At 63.3% G+C, this 16,177-nt stretch overlaps 3 non-coding genes across 3 annotated transcripts; all 3 read right to left on the bottom strand.

Annotated features, from left to right (window-relative positions):
• Positions 1-236: 236 nt before the first annotated feature.
• LOC142873933 (5S ribosomal RNA) lies at positions 237-355 on the bottom strand. Its single transcript, XR_012921905.1, has one exon. It is a non-coding gene; the product is annotated as a 5S ribosomal RNA (ribosomal RNA).
• Positions 356-3,888: 3,533 nt separating this feature from the next.
• Positions 3,889-4,007, bottom strand: LOC142873932 (5S ribosomal RNA). Its single transcript, XR_012921904.1, has one exon. It is a non-coding gene; the product is annotated as a 5S ribosomal RNA (ribosomal RNA).
• A 3,531-nt stretch (positions 4,008-7,538) lies between these two features.
• LOC142873931 (5S ribosomal RNA) lies at positions 7,539-7,657 on the bottom strand. The gene has a single exon (XR_012921903.1). It is a non-coding gene; the product is annotated as a 5S ribosomal RNA (ribosomal RNA).
• Between the last annotated feature and the right edge of the window lie 8,520 nt (positions 7,658-16,177).

The raw sequence follows: 16,177 nt of genomic DNA, 5'->3' as shown, positions 1-16,177 counted from the left end.
GTGTCGGTTCCCACAGAGCAGACCTTTGGTCTGAGACCTGACAGTCCAGAAGCCACGCATGCTGCCGCGTGACGGCGGTGTCGCGGCTTGGGACAAGAGGAGGCCCCACGGTGCGGGCTGGGGCGCCAGGCACCGCGGCGGGCGCTGAGGGTGGGGGTGACCCCCACCCCGGGCCGCCGCCTCGCTCCCAGAGAGGGGACAGAACAGGAGGCAAAACAAAAAAAAAAAAAAGAAGAAGCCGACGGCACCCGGTATTCCCAGGCGGTCTCCCATCCAAGTACTAACCAGGCCCGACCCTGCTTAGCTTCCCAGACCAGACGAGGTCGGGCGCGTTCAGGGTGGTGTGGCCCTAGACGGCGGAGGGCGCCCCTGCCCCGCTCAAGAAGCCGAGCCTCTCTGCACTTCCCCGCCGCCTCCTCCCGCCCCAGGCCCCGCACCGGCGCTGACCCGCGCCGGGCCGGGCCTGTTGAGTTCACCGGCCGGGTCCGGCGGGCTCCGAGGGACGGGGGTGACAGGCGGGGCGGGGCGGGGCGGGCAGGGAGCGGTGGGCCGGGGTGGGGGGCTGTCTCTCTATACACACACAAACACACACACACACACACTCACACTCACTCACTCACACTCACACAAGATGCGCCTCCACGGCTGGACTCGCCAAGGTGGAGACCTTCCAGCCCCCTTCCTCTCCTCGCCTGGCCTCCTTCCCCTACCCGCCCCCCACCCCCAGCTCGTGGCCGCCCCCGCAAACGCCCGCCGCCGCCGATTGCGCACGCGCGGATCGCCCGCCCTTTGACCCCAGGCAGGGGCCGCCCTCCCCGACAACCCCTTTCAGCTGGGCCCCCCACCCTGTGGGTGGGCTGCCGCCTATTCCCCCGGGCCCGGGCTGGGGCACAGCGCATGGGGGAGGGGAGCGAGTGTATGGGGCGTCTCTCTCTCTCTCTAGGGATGTGTCCCATGGGTGGGGTGGCGTGGTTTGTGGGGCGCTGAAGAAATCAGTCCCCTCCATCTCCTACCTCTGGAAAACGCCCAAGCCCTTGGAGAACTGCCGGCAACGCGACGGGGGGGGGGGGGGGGCCGGGACCCTCCTCTGCGTCCTCCTGTGGCCCAGTCCAAGGGGCCTGGGCCTGGCCGGGGCTGCATTGGACCCCGACCACCCTGGCGTGTGGACTCGCTAAAAATCGGCGATTAGATATTGGATTCCAGCTTCATTGAGGTCATTTCACTAATGAGTGCACCGGAAAGAGTTTCCTAATCCATCTGTGAGGGTGGCAACTGAAAGAGAATTTGAAAGCTGACAGAATAGGCGAGGAAAGGCATAGGAGATTTCCACACCCAGTAAGGAAGCCTTTCCCGAAATGGAAGAAAGAAACGAGCAAACAGAAACACCGGTAGCCCGCCAGGATCAGAGTCTGCCCCCGAGAGAAAGTACCCTGACCAGGTTCACCCGTGGGTGGGTGGCGAGCTAGCGGCATTCAGAAGAGCGAGGCCCGCAGTCTGTGCAGAAGACACCTGCACTCGGGTGTGTGTGGCGGCACGATTCACAAGCAGCTCCAGATGTTAAGCCAAGGAGAAGCCAGGGAGTTCCCAACGCCCCAGGTGTCCTCAGCCCACGACTGGCTGCTGGGGGAATGCGAAGCCCGGCTCCTTGTCTCAGAGCGGGACAACCAGGAGGTGTGACGTACACCCCGGGGTTCCCAGGAGGATCAGGCTGAAGCTGGGACTTGGCCTGAAAGTGTCCCCTCGCATGGCCACCCCCTTCCCCTTCCTGCTCCTCTACTCCTGGTGCCCCTCCATCCAGGGGCCAGACCTTAAAGAGTCACCCGCAAGAGAATCCTGGTCCCAAAGGAGCCTTCTGGGGGACCCGTGCTGAGAGAGGTTGTGGGCATGGCCCGCTGGGGCTCTGCCCGACCCAGGGCTGAGAGATGCAACCTCCCAGCTCTGGGTCCCTGCAGGGGAAGCGTTGGCAAGCACAGGGCCAGTCCTCCAAAGGCCCAGGTGCAGGGAGCCCAGGCCAAGCAGCCTGTGGAAGAAGCCACCCCGGGAAGACGACTGCAGGCCACGGCCCTTCCCACCTCCTCCTCCTCCTCCTCCTGCTCCTCCACCCCCCCCGACCTCCCACCCCCCACCCCCGACATGGCGCAGGGCTCAGAGACACCTCAGACACTTGCTACCCAAAGTGCAAAGGGCATCAGTTGCTCCTCCAAACCCCCCCCCCTGCCCAGCAGACCGCGTTGTCCAGCCAGCCCCCGGGCCTCCCTGGGGTGCCCAGCACAAAAGTGCAGACAACCACCGGACCCTCAATCTCAGTTTTCGGATGTTTTTGCCACTCTAAGGACCCGCAGGCCAGCTGGGCCTTCTGGCAGGACAGAGAGCCCCGGAATCCGACGTGGAGAGCTGGGTGTACGTCCCCACGAGGAGGCGGTCCCCACCTCCGCGGCTCTCCCCTTGCGGGGGGGGGGGGAAAGCAGCCACGGGGCCTCAGAGAAGACACCAGGCTGGGCGCCCGCCCCACAGTGGGGGCACGTCCCCCGCAGGCCACTTAGCGACGGCCGCCGGCCGGCGGACGGTTGGGTGGCGCGAGACGCTGCGGCCGCCCTGCTACCGGGTTCCTGGGAGGGCGTCCTGGAACCAGCGTCCACACCAAGCCCTTGGAAGGCCCAGGCGACGGAGGAGCCCCGTCAGGCAGGGGCCGAGGACGGTGACGGCCCGGGCGGGGAGGAGCGTGTCAGGCAGGGGCAGAGGACGGTGACAGGTGACAGGCCGGGCGGGAAGGAGTCAGTCAGGCAGGGGCCGAGGAGGAGACGGGCTGGGTAAGGGTTAGGGTTAGAGTCAGGGCACAAGTCACAATCGCAAAGACCTGGAAGCGACCCGAGTGCCCATCGACCCACGAGTGCGTAAATGAAATGTGGCGCGTGGACACCACGGAGTGCTATTCAGCTAGGAGGAGCAGCGGTGAGAGGGCACCTCTCGTGGTTCTCCTGGCCAGAGCTGGAACCCGTTCCAGTAAGCCAGGTAGCCCAAGAATGGACACACGAGCACCACGTGCTCGCGCTCACCAGCAAATGGGTACGAACCGATGGACACCTAAGTGGACACAGAGGAATCACCTTCATCGGGTGGGTGTCGGGCGGGTGGGGGGAGGGGATGGGCATACACCTCCATTAGGAATGGGGTGGGTGCGCACCGACTGGGGGATGGGCGCACTTGAGGCTCTGACCCGAGGGGGGAGGCAGGGAGAGGGCAACGTACCCGACCCTAACATTGGTACCCCCACAATACGCTGGAACGACATCAGAGGTAAATGAATAAGAACACAGGGGGGAGGGGGGCACGGGCAACACATGTCACCTTAATACTTGGACTCCCATCATCTGCTTGAAAAGAGAGAGAAAAGAAAATGCAATCATAGAGATAAGAGACACTTTTTAAAGATAATGAATCCGAAGAGAAAAGTAAAAGGAGGCCTGTGGAGCAGGTCTGGGTGTGACTCCGGATCCCCCAACATCAGGTGCCACCACCAAAGATTCCTACGTGTAGCCCATAGAACCCCAAAAGCAACGGGACGAGTTCTGGTCACATACTCCCTCCAAATGACATCCTGGCCTTCTTCTGGAACTCCCTCCCCTCTCAGACTCTCAAGGTTTCCTCCAGCGTGTCGGTTCCCACAGAGCAGACCTTTGGTCTGAGACCTGACAGTCCAGAAGCCACGCATGCTGCCGCGTGACGGCGGTGTCGCGGCTTGGGACAAGAGGAGGCCCCACGGTGCGGGCTGGGGCGCCAGGCACCGCGGCGGGCGCTGAGGGTGGGGGTGACCCCCACCCCGGGCCGCCGCCTCGCTCCCAGAGAGGGGACAGAACAGGAGGCAAAACAAAAAAAAAAAAAAGAAGAAGCCGACGGCACCCGGTATTCCCAGGCGGTCTCCCATCCAAGTACTAACCAGGCCCGACCCTGCTTAGCTTCCCAGACCAGACGAGGTCGGGCGCGTTCAGGGTGGTGTGGCCCTAGACGGCGGAGGGCGCCCCTGCCCCGCTCAAGAAGCCGAGCCTCTCTGCACTTCCCCGCCGCCTCCTCCCGCCCCAGGCCCCGCACCGGCGCTGACCCGCGCCGGGCCGGGCCTGTTGAGTTCACCGGCCGGGTCCGGCGGGCTCCGAGGGACGGGGGTGACAGGCGGGGCGGGGCGGGGCGGGCAGGGAGCGGTGGGCCGGGGTGGGGGGCTGTCTCTCTATACACACACAAACACACACACACACACACTCACACTCACTCACTCACACTCACACAAGATGCGCCTCCACGGCTGGACTCGCCAAGGTGGAGACCTTCCAGCCCCCTTCCTCTCCTCGCCTGGCCTCCTTCCCCTACCCGCCCCCCACCCCCAGCTCGTGGCCGCCCCCGCCGCCGCCCGCCGCCGCCGATTGCGCACGCGCGGATCGCCCGCCCTTTGACCCCAGGCAGGGGCCGCCCTCCCCGACAACCCCTTTCAGCTGGGCCCCCCACCCTGTGGGTGGGCTGCCGCCTATTCCCCCGGGCCCGGGCTGGGGCACAGCGCATGGGGGAGGGGAGCGAGTGTATGGGGCGTCTCTCTCTCTCTCTAGGGATGTGTCCCATGGGTGGGGTGGCGTGGTTTGTGGGGCGCTGAAGAAATCAGTCCCCTCCATCTCCTACCTCTGGAAAACGCCCAAGCCCTTGGAGAACTGCCGGCAACGCGACGGGGGGGGGGGGGGGGCCGGGACCCTCCTCTGCGTCCTCCTGTGGCCCAGTCCAAGGGGCCTGGGCCTGGCCGGGGCTGCATTGGACCCCGACCACCCTGGCGTGTGGACTCGCTAAAAATCGGCGATTAGATATTGGATTCCAGCTTCATTGAGGTCATTTCACTAATGAGTGCACCGGAAAGAGTTTCCTAATCCATCTGTGAGGGTGGCAACTGAAAGAGAATTTGAAAGCTGACAGAATAGGCGAGGAAAGGCATAGGAGATTTCCACACCCAGTAAGGAAGCCTTTCCCGAAATGGAAGAAAGAAACGAGCAAACAGAAACACCGGTAGCCCGCCAGGATCAGAGTCTGCCCCCGAGAGAAAGTACCCTGACCAGGTTCACCCGTGGGTGGGTGGCGAGCTAGCGGCATTCAGAAGAGCGAGGCCCGCAGTCTGTGCAGAAGACACCTGCACTCGGGTGTGTGTGGCGGCACGATTCACAAGCAGCTCCAGATGTTAAGCCAAGGAGAAGCCAGGGAGTTCCCAACGCCCCAGGTGTCCTCAGCCCACGACTGGCTGCTGGGGGAATGCGAAGCCCGGCTCCTTGTCTCAGAGCGGGACAACCAGGAGGTGTGACGTACACCCCGGGGTTCCCAGGAGGATCAGGCTGAAGCTGGGACTTGGCCTGAAAGTGTCCCCTCGCATGGCCACCCCCTTCCCCTTCCTGCTCCTCTACTCCTGGTGCCCCTCCATCCAGGGGCCAGACCTTAAAGAGTCACCCGCAAGAGAATCCTGGTCCCAAAGGAGCCTTCTGGGGGACCCGTGCTGAGAGAGGTTGTGGGCATGGCCCGCTGGGGCTCTGCCCGACCCAGGGCTGAGAGATGCAACCTCCCAGCTCTGGGTCCCTGCAGGGGAAGCGTTGGCAAGCACAGGGCCAGTCCTCCAAAGGCCCAGGTGCAGGGAGCCCAGGCCAAGCAGCCTGTGGAAGAAGCCACCCCGGGAAGACGACTGCAGGCCACGGCCCTTCCCACCTCCTCCTCCTCCTCCTCCTGCTCCTCCACCCCCCCCGACCTCCCACCCCCCACCCCCGACATGGCGCAGGGCTCAGAGACACCTCAGACACTTGCTACCCAAAGTGCAAAGGGCATCAGTTGCTCCTCCAAACCCCCCCCCTGCCCAGCAGACCGCGTTGTCCAGCCAGCCCCCGGGCCTCCCTGGGGTGCCCAGTACAAAAGTGCAGACAACCACCGGACCCTCAATCTCAGTTTTCGGATGTTTTTGCCACTCTAAGGACCCGCAGGCCAGCTGGGCCTTCTGGCAGGACAGAGAGCCCCGGAATCCGACGTGGAGAGCTGGGTGTACGTCCCCACGAGGAGGCGGTCCCCACCTCCGCGGCTCTCCCCTTGCGGGGGGGGGGGAAAGCAGCCACGGGGCCTCAGAGAAGACACCAGGCTGGGCGCCCGCCCCACAGTGGGGGCACGTCCCCCGCAGGCCACTTAGCGACGGCCGCCGGCCGGCGGACGGTTGGGTGGCGCGAGACGCTGCGGCCGCCCTGCTACCGGGTTCCTGGGAGGGCGTCCTGGAACCAGCGTCCACACCAAGCCCTTGGAAGGCCCAGGCGACGGAGGAGCCCCGTCAGGCAGGGGCCGAGGACGGTGACGGCCCGGGCGGGGAGGAGCGTGTCAGGCAGGGGCAGAGGACGGTGACAGGTGACAGGCCGGGCGGGAAGGAGTCAGTCAGGCAGGGGCCGAGGAGGAGACGGGCTGGGTAAGGGTTAGGGTTAGAGTCAGGGCACAAGTCACAATCGCAAAGACCTGGAAGCGACCCGAGTGCCCATCGACCCACGAGTGCGTAAATGAAATGTGGCGCGTGGACACCACGGAGTGCTATTCAGCTAGGAGGAGCAGCGGTGAGAGGGCACCTCTCGTGGTTCTCCTGGCCAGAGCTGGAACCCGTTCCAGTAAGCCAGGTAGCCCAAGAATGGACACACGAGCACCACGTGCTCGCGCTCACCAGCAAATGGGTACGAACCGATGGACACCTAAGTGGACACAGAGGAATCACCTTCATCGGGTGGGTGTCGGGCGGGTGGGGGGAGGGGATGGGCATACACCTCCATTAGGAATGGGGTGGGTGCGCACCGACTGGGGGATGGGCGCACTTGAGGCTCTGACCCGAGGGGGGAGGCAGGGAGAGGGCAACGTACCCGACCCTAACATTGGTACCCCCACAATACGCTGGAACGACATCAGAGGTAAATGAATAAGAACACAGGGGGGAGGGGGGCACGGGCAAGACATGTCACCTTAATACTTGGACTCCCATCATCTGCTTGAAAAGAGAGAGAAAAGAAAATGCAATCATAGAGATAAGAGACACTTTTTAAAGATAATGAATCCGAAGAGAAAAGTAAAAGGAGGCCTGTGGAGCAGGTCTGGGTGTGACTCCGGATCCCCCAACATCAGGTGCCACCACCAAAGATTCCTACGTGTAGCCCATAGAACCCCAAAAGCAACGGGACGAGTTCTGGTCACATACTCCCTCCAAATGACATCCTGGCCTTCTTCTGGAACTCCCTCCCCTCTCAGACTCTCAAGGTTTCCTCCAGCGTGTCGGTTCCCACAGAGCAGACCTTTGGTCTGAGACCTGACAGTCCAGAAGCCACGCATGCTGCCGCGTGACGGCGGTGTCGCGGCTTGGGACAAGAGGAGGCCCCACGGTGCGGGCTGGGGCGCCAGGCACCGCGGCGGGCGCTGAGGGTGGGGGTGACCCCCACCCCGGGCCGCCGCCTCGCTCCCAGAGAGGGGACAGAACAGGAGGCAAAACAAAAAAAAAAAAAAGAAGAAGCCGACGGCACCCGGTATTCCCAGGCGGTCTCCCATCCAAGTACTAACCAGGCCCGACCCTGCTTAGCTTCCCAGACCAGACGAGGTCGGGCGCGTTCAGGGTGGTGTGGCCCTAGACGGCGGAGGGCGCCCCTGCCCCGCCCAAGAAGCCGAGCCTCTCTGCACTTCCCCGCCGCCTCCTCCCGCCCCAGGCCCCGCACCGGCGCTGACCCGCGCCGGGCCGGGCCTGTTGAGTTCACCGGCCGGGTCCGGCGGGCTCCGAGGGACGGGGGTGACAGGCGGGGCGGGGCGGGGCGGGCAGGGAGCGGTGGGCCGGGGTGGGGGGCTGTCTCTCTATACACACACAAACACACACACACACACACTCACACTCACTCACTCACACTCACACAAGATGCGCCTCCACGGCTGGACTCGCCAAGGTGGAGACCTTCCAGCCCCCTTCCTCTCCTCGCCTGGCCTCCTTCCCCTACCCGCCCCCCACCCCCAGCTCGTGGCCGCCCCCGCCGCCGCCCGCCGCCGCCGATTGCGCACGCGCGGATCGCCCGCCCTTTGACCCCAGGCAGGGGCCGCCCTCCCCGACAACCCCTTTCAGCTGGGCCCCCCACCCTGTGGGTGGGCTGCCGCCTATTCCCCCGGGCCCGGGCTGGGGCACAGCGCATGGGGGAGGGGAGCGAGTGTATGGGGCGTCTCTCTCTCTCTCTAGGGATGTGTCCCATGGGTGGGGTGGCGTGGTTTGTGGGGCGCTGAAGAAATCAGTCCCCTCCATCTCCTACCTCTGGAAAACGCCCAAGCCCTTGGAGAACTGCCGGCAACGCGACCGGGGGGGGGGGGGCCGGGACCCTCCTCTGCGTCCTCCTGTGGCCCAGTCCAAGGGGCCTGGGCCTGGCCGGGGCTGCATTGGACCCCGACCACCCTGGCGTGTGGACTCGCTAAAAATCGGCGATTAGATATTGGATTCCAGCTTCATTGAGGTCATTTCACTAATGAGTGCACCGGAAAGAGTTTCCTAATCCATCTGTGAGGGTGGCAACTGAAAGAGAATTTGAAAGCTGACAGAATAGGCGAGGAAAGGCATAGGAGATTTCCACACCCAGTAAGGAAGCCTTTCCCGAAATGGAAGAAAGAAACGAGCAAACAGAAACACCGGTAGCCCGCCAGGATCAGAGTCTGCCCCCGAGAGAAAGTACCCTGACCAGGTTCACCCGTGGGTGGGTGGCGAGCTAGCGGCATTCAGAAGAGCGAGGCCCGCAGTCTGTGCAGAAGACACCTGCACTCGGGTGTGTGTGGCGGCACGATTCACAAGCAGCTCCAGATGTTAAGCCAAGGAGAAGCCAGGGAGTTCCCAACGCCCCAGGTGTCCTCAGCCCACGACTGGCTGCTGGGGGAATGCGAAGCCCGGCTCCTTGTCTCAGAGCGGGACAACCAGGAGGTGTGACGTACACCCCGGGGTTCCCAGGAGGATCAGGCTGAAGCTGGGACTTGGCCTGAAAGTGTCCCCTCGCATGGCCACCCCCTTCCCCTTCCTGCTCCTCTACTCCTGGTGCCCCTCCATCCAGGGGCCAGACCTTAAAGAGTCACCCGCAAGAGAATCCTGGTCCCAAAGGAGCCTTCTGGGGGACCCGTGCTGAGAGAGGTTGTGGGCATGGCCCGCTGGGGCTCTGCCCGACCCAGGGCTGAGAGATGCAACCTCCCAGCTCTGGGTCCCTGCAGGGGAAGCGTTGGCAAGCACAGGGCCAGTCCTCCAAAGGCCCAGGTGCAGGGAGCCCAGGCCAAGCAGCCTGTGGAAGAAGCCACCCCGGGAAGACGACTGCAGGCCACGGCCCTTCCCACCTCCTCCTCCTCCTCCTCCTGCTCCTCCACCCCCCCGACCTCCCACCCCCCACCCCCGACATGGCGCAGGGCTCAGAGACACCTCAGACACTTGCTACCCAAAGTGCAAAGGGCATCAGTTGCTCCTCCAAACCCCCCCCCCCCCCGCCCAGCAGACCGCGTTGTCCAGCCAGCCCCCGGGCCTCCCTGGGGTGCCCAGCACAAAAGTGCAGACAACCACCGGACCCTCAATCTCAGTTTTCGGATGTTTTTGCCACTCTAAGGACCCGCAGGCCAGCTGGGCCTTCTGGCAGGACAGAGAGCCCCGGAATCCGACGTGGAGAGCTGGGTGTACGTCCCCACGAGGAGGCGGTCCCCACCTCCGCGGCTCTCCCCTTGCGGGGGGGGGGGAAAGCAGCCACGGGGCCTCAGAGAAGACACCAGGCTGGGCGCCCGCCCCACAGTGGGGGCACGTCCCCCGCAGGCCACTTAGCGCCGGCCGCCGGCCGGCGGACGGTTGGGTGGCGCGAGACGCTGCGGCCGCCCTGCTACCGGGTTCCTGGGAGGGCGTCCTGGAACCAGCGTCCACACCAAGCCCTTGGAAGGCCCAGGCGACGGAGGAGCCCCGTCAGGCAGGGGCCGAGGACGGTGACGGCCCGGGCGGGGAGGAGCGTGTCAGGCAGGGGCAGAGGACGGTGACAGGTGACAGGCCGGGCGGGAAGGAGTCAGTCAGGCAGGGGCCGAGGAGGAGACGGGCTGGGTAAGGGTTAGGGTTAGAGTCAGGGCACAAGTCACAATCGCAAAGACCTGGAAGCGACCCGAGTGCCCATCGACCCACGAGTGCGTAAATGAAATGTGGCGCGTGGACACCACGGAGTGCTATTCAGCTAGGAGGAGCAGCGGTGAGAGGGCACCTCTCGTGGTTCTCCTGGCCAGAGCTGGAACCCGTTCCAGTAAGCCAGGTAGCCCAAGAATGGACACACGAGCACCACGTGCTCGCGCTCACCAGCAAATGGGTACGAACCGATGGACACCTAAGTGGACACAGAGGAATCACCTTCATCGGGTGGGTGTCGGGCGGGTGGGGGGAGGGGATGGGCATACACCTCCATTAGGAATGGGGTGGGTGCGCACCGACTGGGGGATGGGCGCACTTGAGGCTCTGACCCGAGGGGGGAGGCAGGGAGAGGGCAACGTACCCGACCCTAACATTGGTACCCCCACAATACGCTGGAACGACATCAGAGGTAAATGAATAAGAACACAGGGGGGAGGGGGGCACGGGCAACACATGTCACCTTAATACTTGGACTCCCATCATCTGCTTGAAAAGAGAGAGAAAAGAAAATGCAATCATAGAGATAAGAGACACTTTTTAAAGATAATGAATCCGAAGAGAAAAGTAAAAGGAGGCCTGTGGAGCAGGTCTGGGTGTGACTCCGGATCCCCCAACATCAGGTGCCACCACCAAAGATTCCTACGTGTAGCCCATAGAACCCCAAAAGCAACGGGACGAGTTCTGGTCACATACTCCCTCAAAATGACATCCTGGCCTTCTTCTGGAACTCCCTCCCTACGGCAGACGGGCAGTCTGGGCGCAGTGCGGATCTGGATGTGTCCACTTGGGGATCTGGCTGTGTCCACTCACCAATGGGAGACGGGCAGGCAAGGCGCAGTGTGGATCTGGCTGTGTAAACTGACCCACGGCAGACGGGCAGGCAAGGCGCAGTGCGGATCTGGCTGTGTCCACTCACCCATGGCAGACGGGCAGACAGGGCGCAGTGCGGATCTGGCTGTGTCAACTCACACACGGGAGACGGGCAGGAAGGGGACAGTGCGGATCTGGCTGTGTCCACTCACCCACGGGAGACGGGCAGGCAGGGCGCAGTGTGGATCTGGCTGTCTACACTCACCCATCGGAGACGGGCAGGCAGGGGGCAGTGCGAATCAGGCTGTGTCCACTCAGCCACGGCAGACGGGAAGGCAGGGCGCAGTGCGGATCTGGCTGTGTCAACTCACACACGGGAGACGGGCACAGAGGGTGCTGTGTGGATCTGGATATGTCCACAGACCAACGGCAGACGGGCAGGCAGATCGCAGTGCGGATCTGGCTGTCTCCACTCACCCACGGCAGATGGGTAGGCAGGGCGCATTGCGGTTCTGGCTGTGTCCACTCACCAATGGGAGAGGAGCAGGCAAGGCGCAGTGTGGATCTGGCTGTGTCCACTCACCCACGGGAGACGGACAGATAGGGTGCTGTGTGGATCTGGCTATGTCCACTCACCCACGGCAGACGGGCAGTCTGGGCGCAGTGCGGATCTGGCTGTGTGCACTCACCCACGGCAGACGGGCAGGCAGGGCGCATTGCGGATCTGGATGTGTCCACTTGGGGATCAGGCTGTGTCCACTCACCTACGGGAGACGGGCAGGCAAGGCGCAGTGTGGATCTGGCTGTGTCCACTGACCCACAGCAGATGGGCAGGCAAGGCGCAGTGCGGATCTGGCTGTGTCCACTCACCCATGGCAGACGGGCATACAGGGCGCAGTGCGGATCTGGCTGTGTCCACTCACCCACGGGAGATGGGCAGGCAAGTCGCAGTGTGGATCTGGCTGTGTCCACTCACCCATGGTAGACGGGCAGAGAGGGTGCTGTGTGGATCTGGCTATGTCCACTGACCCACGGCACAAGGGCAGGCAGGGCGCAGTGCGAATCTGGCTGTGTCCACTCACCCATGGCAGACGGGCAGGCAGGGCGCAGTGCGGATCTGGCTGTGTTCTCACCCACCCGAGATGTGCAGAGAGGGTGCTGTGTGGATCTGGCTATGTCCACCTACCCACGGCAGACGGGCAGGAAGGGCGCAGTGCGGATCTGGTTGTGTCCCCTCAGCCTCGACAGACGGGCAGGCAGGATGCAGTGTGGATCTGGCTGTGTCCACTCACCCACGGGAGACGGGCACTGAGGGTGCTGTGTGGATCCTGCTGTGACCACTCACCCACGGGAGATGGGCAGTGAGGGTGCTGTGTGGATCTGGCTGTGTCCACTCAACCACAATAGACGGGCAGGCAGGGTGCAGTGTGGATCTGGCTGTGTCCACTCACCCACGGGAGACGGGCAGGCTGGGCGCAGTGTGGATCTGGCTGTGTCCACTCACCCACGGGAGACGGGCAGGCAAGGCTCAGTGTGGATCTGGCTGTGTCCACTCACCCACGGGAGACGGGCAGTGAGCCTGCTGTGTGGATCTGGCTATGTCCACTCACCCACGGGAGACGGGCAGGCAGGGCACAGTGTGGATCTTGCTGTGACCACACTACCACGGGAGATGGGCAGTGAAGGCACAGTGTGAATCTGGCTATGTCCACTGACCCACGGGAGACGGGCAGGCAGGGAACAGTGAGGATATAGCAGTGTCCATTCACCCATGGCAGACGGGCAGGCATCACACAGAGCGGATCTGGCTGTGTCCACTCACCCATGGGAGACGGGCAAGCAGGGCGCAGTGCGGATCTGGCTGTGTCCACACTCACACGGGAGACGGGCAGTAAGGGCGCAGTGTGGATCTGGCTGTGTCCACTCACCCACGGGAGACGGGCAGTGAGGGTTCAGTGTGGATCTGGCTGTGTCCACTCACTCACGGGAGATGGGCAGTGAGGGCTCAGTGTGGATCTGGCTGTGTCCACTCACTCACGTGAGACGGGCAGTGAGTGGACAGTGTGGATCTGGCTGTGTCCACTCATCCACGGGTGACGGGCAGGCAGGGAACAGTTTGGAATTGGCTGTGTCCACATTCCCACGGGAGACCGGCAATGAGTGCGCAGTGTGGATCCTGCTATGTCCACTCACCCACGGGAGATGGGCAGGCAGGGCACAGTGTGGATCTGGCTGTGTCCACTCTCCCACAGGAGACGGATAGAGAGAATGCTGTGTGGATCTGGCTATGTCCACTGACCCACGGCAGACGGGCAGGCAGGGCGCAGTGCGGATCTAGCTGTGTCCACTCACCCACAGCAGACGGGCAGGCAGGGTGCAGTGCGGATCTGGCTGTGTCCACTCACCCACGGGCGACGGGCAGGCAAGGCGCAGTGTGGGTCTGACTGTGTCCATTCACCCACGGGAGACGGGCAGAGAGGGTGCTGTGTGGATATGGCTATGTCCATTGACCCACAGCAGACGGGCAGGCAGGGCGCAGTGCGGATCTCGCTGTGTCCACTCACCCACGGGAGACGGGCACTCAAGGCTCAGTGTGGATCTGGCTGTGTCCACTCACCCACGGGAGACGGGCAGAGAGGGTGCTATGTTGATCTGGCTATGTCCACTGACCCACGGCACAAGGCCAGGCAGGGTGCAGTGCGGATCTGGCTGTGTCTACTCACCCACGGCAGACGGGCAGGCAGGGCGCAGTGCGGATCTGGCTGTGTCCTCTCACCCACGGGAGATGGGCAGAGAGAGTGCTGTGTGGATCTGGATCTGTCCACCTCCCCACGGTAGACGGGCAGGAAGGGCACAGTGCGGATCTAGCTGTGTCCACTCACCCACAGCAGACGGGCAGGCAGGGTGCAGTGCGGATCTGGCTGTGTCCACTCACCCACGGCAGACGGGCAGGCAATGTGCAGTGTGGATTTGGCTGTGTCCATTCACACACAGGAGACGGTCATAGAGGGTGCTGTGTGAATCTGGCTATGTCCACTGACCCACGGAAGACGGGCAGGCAGAACACAGTGTGGATCTGGCTGTGTCCACACACCCACGGGAGATGGGCAGTGAGGCCGCAGTGTGGATCTGTCTGTGTCCACTCACCCACGGGAGACGGGAAGTGAGGGCTCAGTGTGGATCTGACTGTGTCCCCTCACTCACGGGAGACGAGCAGTGAGAGCTCAGTGTGGATATGGCTGTTACCACTCACCTACGAGAGACGGGCAGAGAGGGTGCTGTGTGGATTTGGCTATGTCCACTGACCCACGGCAGACGGGTATGCAGGGCGCAGTGCGCATCTGGCTGTGTACCCTCACCCTCGACAGACGGGCAGGCAGGATGCAGTGCGGATCTGGCTGTGTCCACTCACCCACGGGAGACGGGCAGGCAAGGCGCAGTGTGGATCTGGCTGTGTCCACTCACCCACGGGAGACGGGCACTGAGGGTGCTGTGTGGATCCTGCTGTGACCACTCACCCACGGGAGATGGGTAGTGAGGGTGCTGTGTGGATCTGGCTGTGTCCACTCAACCACAATAGACGGGCAGGCAGGGTGCAGTGTGGATCTGGCTGTGTCCACTCACCCACGGGAGACGGGCAGGCAGGGCGCAGTGTGGATCTGGCTGTGTCTACTCTCCCACGGGAGATGGGCAGGCAAGGCTCAGTGTGGATCTGGCTGTGTCTAATCACCCACGGGAGACGGACAGTGAGCCTGCTGTGTGGATCTGGCTATGTCCACTCACCCACGGGAGACGGGCAGGCAGGGCACAGTGTGGATCTTGCTGTGACCACACTACCACGGGAGATGGGCAGTGAAGGCACAGTGTGAATCTGGCTATGTCCACTGACCCACAGGAGACGGGCAGGCAGGGAACAGTGAGGATATAGCAGTGTCCATTCACCCATGGCAGACGGGCAGGCATCACACAGAGCGGATCTGGCTGTGTCCACTCACCCATGGGAGACGGGCAAGCAGGGCGCAGTGCGGATCTGGCTGTGTCCACACTCACATGGGAGACGGGCAGTGAGGGCGCAGTGTGGATTTTGCTGTGTCCACTCACACACGGGAGACGGGCAGTGAGGGCTCAGTGTGGATCTGGCTGTGTCCACTCACCCACGGGAGACGGGCAGTGAGGGCTCAGTGTGGATATGGCTGTGTCCACTCACTCACGGGAGACGGGCAGTGAGGGCTCAGTGTGGATCTGGCTGTGTCCACTCACTCACGTGAGATGGGCAGTGAGTGGACAGTGTGGATCTGGCTGTGTCCACTCATCCACGGGTGACGGGCAGGCAGGGAACAGTTTGGAATTGGCTGTGTCCACATTCCCACGGGAGACCTGCAATGAGTGCGCAGTGTGGATCCTGCTATGTCCACTCACCCACGGGAGATGGGCAGGCAGGGCACAGTGTGGATCTGGCTGTGTCCACTCTCCCACAGGAGACGGATAGAGAGAATGCTGTGTGGATCTGGCTATGTCCACTGACCCACGGCAGACGGGCAGGCAGGGCGCAGTGCGGATCTAGCTGTGTCCACTCACCCACAGCAGACGGGCAGGCAGGGTGAAGTGCGGATCTGGCTTGTCCACTCACCCACGGGAGACGGGCAAGCAATGTGCAGTGTGGATTTGGCTGTGTCCATTCACACACAGGAGACGGTCATAGAGGGTGCTGTGTGAATCTGGCTATGTCCACTGACCCACGGAAGAGGGGCAGGCAGAACACAGTGTGGATCTGGCTGTGTCCACACACCCACGGGAGATGGGCAGTGAGGCCGCAGTGTGGATCTGTCTGTGTCCACTCACCCACGGGAGACGGGAAGTGAGGGCTCAGTGTGGATCTGGATGTGTCCCCTCATTCACGGGAGACGAGCAGTGAGAGCTCAGTGTGGATCTGGCTGTGACCACTCACCTACGAGAGACGGGCAGAGAGGGTGCTGTGTGGATTTGGCTATGTCCACTGACCCACGGCAGACGGGTATGCAGGGCGCAGTGCGCATCTGGCTGTGTCCACTCACCCACGGCAGACGGGCAGGCAGGGCGCAGTGCGGATCTAGCTGTGTCCACTCACCCACGGGCGACGGGCAGGCAAGGCGCAGTGTGGGTCTGACTGTGTCCATTCACCCACGGGAGATGGGCAGA

The sequence above is a fragment of the Microcebus murinus genome, chromosome 11 (genome assembly GCF_040939455.1).
Source record: "Microcebus murinus isolate Inina chromosome 11, M.murinus_Inina_mat1.0, whole genome shotgun sequence".
NCBI classification, from domain to species: Eukaryota; Metazoa; Chordata; class Mammalia; order Primates; family Cheirogaleidae; genus Microcebus; species Microcebus murinus.
The sequence above is the reverse complement of the archived record's forward strand: the minus strand, read 5'-3'. Positions and strand labels throughout refer to the sequence as shown.